Consider the following 5,742-nt stretch of genomic DNA (forward strand, 5'->3'; position numbering starts at 1 on the left):
TTCACTTTACACTTTTTTTCTCTCTCTTTTTGATGACCCCTGCAGAAAAGAAAATTCTAACAATTAATGAACCATCCAGGCCTGGTCTAGTTTCTAGGGGMAAAAAGATTKWGGATTGTGTCCMACTGACTGGCAGAGCCCSGWYCWTCATCAAACATAAGGTGCCTGATTGTCCCTGCCCTTCTCACTGCTGCCATGGTGACCAACATGTTCACAATAGAACAGAAGACAGGTCAAATTAACATAGAACATGTTGCTATTATAGAAGTATGTCTCTATCTATTCTGTTGATTTGAATCTAGAAAACCCCAAAGCTGGAGATGGACTTTTCAACCATCCTAGGAAGCCAACTGAAGATGGCTAACAGTCTCAACACAGAGGTATCTGTGAACACCCAGGAGAACACCCAGGAGAACACCCAGAGAACACCCAGGAGAACACCCAGGAGAACACCCAGGAGAACACCCAGAGGATGGGTGAGGAGTTGGGAAGAGAAAGGGGTAACAGCTATACAGTAACATCTCAATCTGGAACAATGATGTAGTTAAAGTTGTATAGAAAAACATGATGATTGATGTTTATCTGGTTCTTTAGATTCTCCTCTCTTCCTGGATCACCATCACATGGTAAGACCCTCACTGTAAAGAGAGAAAGACAGAAAGAGAGAACATTTGAATTTAAAAACTTTTCTTCACACTACTGGTTGAATTACAGTATCTATTGTTTCTACATTTTAGAGTTCTCCAGATGAATTTACACCTGGAATCCATGGTCAGGAGAACAGGGGAGAGTACCGGTAACTTTATATATTTAATGTTATCATTGGTAGTTTGTATAAAAGAAGKACAMTACCTTAAATCCAGGAAATCTCACAAAATGAAATTCTTCATTGTTTGTTCTAGATTCCAGTGCCCCCGTGCAGGTCTGTTCCAGTGCCCCCGTGCAGGTCTGTTCCAGTGCAGGTCTGTTCCAGTGCCCCCGTGCAGGTCTGTTCCAGTGCAGTATAACAGGCCTGGTGTTTAGGATGGAGGGAGAGGGAGAGGTGTTCTATAAGACAGTCCACTGGGACATGAGGTTTCTATCCCAGAATGGCAAGAGACCTGCAGGACCCCTGTTCAAGTTTAGATGCCTTAAGGGGTCTGTCTGTCAACTACACCTCCCACACTGTGAGATCTACAATAGTGAGTAATAATATCATGAAGGGTTAATTTCACTTTTCATGTTTCAGGACTCTTCTGAAAGATCATATTCTCATTATTTGCTTATTTATTTACATACTCTCACTCACATTACCACAAGAACCGGGTACTGTACGTTGTGGAGAGCTAGCAAACAGGCTACTTGTGACTACTAGGCTACCACCTGACTATACTACTGGCTGCTAACTAATGCCGGACCACACTACCACACTACATACTACTGTGCTACTACCACACTACTACTACGCGTACTACACACTACTACCACCACTATCTACTACTACCACACTACTACTACCGAGCAACCAATGTATGCTGCTTACGTGATATCTCTACAGAGAGACATGTACTTACTTATCATTAAAAACTGACCTACCTTCGGACTATGGGCTACTACTTACGCAAAGGCCCTACACGCACGCCGCTCGCTACTACCACCACCACTACTACTACCACTGACTGCCATCTTAAACCTGACTCACTCTACTACTACTACTCACTCGTACCACTATACTACTATTATGCTTTGATATATTTGCTTTAAACTATGGATGATATGAAGCCAAAAACACCAAAAAACGACACTACTAACCATACCACATACTGCGTAGAAAATTATCGACTACATCTGGTAGCTGTGCTGTTCTAACTAAGTCCTTTGCCTACCAACTAGATCAGCAGAGTAGTAGGCAAGTGATAGTAGCAGTAGTGGTGGTAGCGGTAGTAGAGGTTAGGTTGGGTAGGGTAGACTGGTAGACAGTGATCAGGTTTGTGTCGTCAGGTTTTGTTGAAAGTTGAGGGGGTATTGGGAAAAATGGGAGTAGTGGTAAAGTAAAGCAAGTAGTAGTAGTCGGTAAGTGGTCGTAAAAAAAGGAGTAAGTAGATAGCAGTAAAAGTAGATGTTAAGTAGGTAAGTAGAGGTCAATAAGTTAGTAGTAGTAGTGGTAGTAGGGAATATTCAGATTAGTAGTGGTAAGTGGTAGCGTAGTAGTGTGGAAGGTAGTAGTAGTGGTGATCAAGGTAGCAGACTGGTCAAGTGGAACGATATAGAAGGTGGTGGTAGTGGTAGCAAAGTAAAGTGGTAGTAGCAGGGCTTAGTTAGTTTACAGCTTAGTGGTGGTCTTCTGTGCATAGGATAGGCTAAGCAGGTTTAGGTTGGTTATGTTGGTAGAGTAGTTTAGTACAATTAAGTACGCGTGAGCTGGTAGTTAAGTAGTTCGTGGTCAAGGTCAAGTGGTGGTGGTGTGGTGGATAGAGTAAGTGGTAGTGGTAGTTAGGTATTAACTGGGCATGTAGTGGGTAGTGGTGGTAGCAGTAAGTGGTAAGTGGTGGAGTAGTAGTAATACGTCAAAGATAGGTAGATAAGTAGTTCGGATAGATGGGCAGGAAAGCTAGTCAGTAGTGGTTGGTATGATGTCAGGCAGTAGCTAACAGATAGTACAGTAGTATAGTGGTAGTATGCAGCGGTAGTAGTAGTAGTGGTGGTGGATGGTTGGTAGTGGTGGTAGGCAGTATGGTAGTCCAAGGGTTGCGAAGAGATGTCGGTAAGTACTTATGTGAGCGCGGTTAGGTAAATAGTAAAGTAGCTGAGTATGTCGTCGCGATAAGTGGTGCGTAGTAGTAGTAGGTCGTACTGGAGCAGTGTGTGGTAGTGTGTCGGTAGTAGTAGTGGGGGTGGGTAGTGTTGGGTAGAACAGTAGCTAGCAGTAGTTTGTAAGGCTGGCGGGAGTGGGTATGAGAATTAGTAAGGGGTAGTGTGGGTAGGGGCAGATGGGTGGTAGCAGTAGTAGAGTAGTAGTAGTGATGTGGTGGTGGAGGTAGCGTAGTAGTAGGGTGGTAGTGTGGTAGCAAAGTAGTAGCAGTAGTGTGGTAGTGTGGTAGCGGTAGTAGTAGTGGTGGTAGTGGTAGCAGTAGTAGCAGTATGTGGGGAATAGTATGAGTAGTGTGATGGTGGTAGAAGTACGGGAGAGTAGTGTGGTAGTGTGGGTGGTATAGCGTGTGTAAGTAGTAGTGGTGGTAGTGAGCAGTGGAGTAGCAGTAGTAGTAGTGGTGGTGGTCTTTTTGTCATTTTCTGAATTATTGTTATTTTATTTTTTACCTTCTCTTATTTCATCAAGGGAGTCATACTGAGACCAAGGTCTCTTTTACAGATGAGCCCTGGATTAAAAATATATTTAAATCATATGATATTATGGTTGGTTATAATGAACGTACCTTTTACAGTAGTAAAACACCTCCTCTTTTCATCCTCAGCCTCACCAACACAGTGTCACCTCTACAGGTACTGTTGACTTTCCACTGACATTCGATAACACCATTATAAACCTCTCAATAACAAACTAGAGATTCATCACCATATAAACCTCACTACACAACTAGAGATTCCCACCATTATAAACCTCTCAATTACAAACTAGAGATCCCACCATTATAAATCCTCATACAAACTAGGAGATTCACCCCGATATAAACCTCATACATATCTAAAGACTAGAGTATGTCACATTATACCTCAATAACAAATTGAGATCATCACCATTAAACCTCTCAAATAACACACTAAAGTAATCCTAGACAGAGTATCTCTGTTCATCCTAGACAGGGTTTTAATACATAATTTCCCACACACCAGTTGTATAGCTGTTTCCCTGCAGCCCCTCCTGCCAACCCCTCTGCCCCCCCTGTTGGGCCTTCATCAGAAGACACAGGATGATGCTCTAGAGACTCGCCTGGGCGGTCTTACAGCCTTATTCCTGCGTCTCCAGGATCGTGGGGTTCTGATTGGCGAGGAGAGGAGGAGGTGGTCAGTAAATCCACCAGACCTACAGAACAAGCCCTGCTGGACATGGTGGTTAGGAGGGGCTCGTGCCCAGAAACACTTACTACCAGGTCTGAAGGAAGTAGATCCCTGCCTGGTCGAAGACCTGGAAGAGCAGACAGACTGAGACGTGCCACGGATCAACACATCGGATAATTTATAAATACATCTATACTACTATCCATGTCTGAAAGAGACAGACAGACAGAGGTAGCATGGATATACACTCACAACCCATCAGAAGATATCAAAACATTTATCAGAGACAGAGAGCAGTACTTTGAGGAGGAGCCATCCTGACCAGAGGTGGTTGGTGTGTAACGTGATTGGACACCGTTCTGTGAAGGATGGTTTTGTTCTCTTTTTACAATAAATATATGCCTTATCGAAATAGGACTGTTAATCACAAAAACATAGCGTGACTGCAGAAAAGCTGTTGCTAATCTAGGGTTGCAACTGTGCACCAAAGGTTGAGACAAGATGGAAAATTACGAATGAATAACAGAAAAAAACGAGCAATGTAGCAACCGACAACTCAGCTCAGTCTTCACAACAAACACTTCCAGTATCTGGATCCTGTGTGCTGTGAGGCTGGGACCAGCTGGGCACCACCGATAGGCTAGCAAGTTTAAACCACGCTAAGCCTCACTGTGATAGGCCAACTCTGGAGTTGGAACTACCTCTGTCCCAGTATAAAAGAAGATGTTTACTATTCTAGTCAGTTCTCTGTCTGCTCGCGTGGTAACACAGTAGCCCGTATATATGAAAGTTGCATTTACCATTTCTCGCTTATGTTAAATAAAAATACCTAAAGTATATTCGGTGACTGAATCACATTTTATCCTGATACCAGATTCGATTGACGCAACCCTTTACAGTTCTCACCAGCACTCCCATCAGTCTGTAGTTTACTATACAAGCCCCAGGTCTCAGGCAAGGTGACATCACTGTGAGGCTACTGTCTACCAGAAACTACCTGTGTTACTCTGGTACACTGGCTACAGACTACAAGATCAGGGCTACTGTCTACCAGACAACCTACCTGTGTTACTCTGGTACACTGCTGCAGACTACAAGATCAGGCTACTGTCTACTAGACAACCTACCTGTGTTACTCTGGTAGACTGGCTACAGACTACACGATCAGGGCTACTGTCTACCAGACAACCTACCTTGGTACACTGGCTACAGACTACACGATCAGGGCTACTGTCTACCAGACAACCTACCTGTGTTACTCTGGTACACTGGCTACAGACTACAAGATCAGGGCTACTGTCTACCAGACAACCTACCTGTGTTACTCTGGTAGACTGGCTACAGACTACAAGATCAGGGCTACTGTCTACCAGACAACCTACCTGTGTTACTCTGGTACACTGGCTGCAGACTACAAGATCAGGGACTCTGATGTGTTTAATAGTCTCCAAATATGATGGAGGAATATTTTCTTAATTTATATTTGTATATATTTTCATTTGTATAATGTTTTATATTTTTATATCTGTTCATTTGATTTCTATCTGGAACATGGTGAATGTTGAATCATCTTGGAGGTCTCAGACAACAACATGTGAGACTTAACATCTACCAGACAACTGACTTGTACTGGACAGCTGTACTGTCTGAACACAAGATAAATCTCTGTTTAGATATAGTGTCTATGTTTATATAATGGTATTTCTAAGAGCATCCACTATTTATATTTTCATGTCATTATTTTCC

At 43.1% G+C, this 5,742-nt stretch overlaps 1 long non-coding RNA gene across 1 annotated transcript in view; it reads left to right on the forward strand.

Moving 5' to 3' along the window:
• Window positions 1-4,260: 4,260 nt before the first annotated feature.
• LOC139023341 (uncharacterized) overlaps window positions 4,261-5,742 on the forward strand; it is a 2,835-nt gene continuing 1,353 nt past the window's right edge. The window contains exon 1 of the long non-coding RNA XR_011474476.1: window positions 4,261-5,682. This is a non-coding gene — a long non-coding RNA (uncharacterized lncRNA). The remainder of the gene's footprint in view (window positions 5,683-5,742) is intronic.

Source organism: Salvelinus sp. IW2-2015, linkage group LG31 (assembly GCF_002910315.2).
Source record: "Salvelinus sp. IW2-2015 linkage group LG31, ASM291031v2, whole genome shotgun sequence".
Lineage (NCBI taxonomy): Eukaryota > Metazoa > Chordata > Actinopteri > Salmoniformes > Salmonidae > Salvelinus > Salvelinus sp. IW2-2015.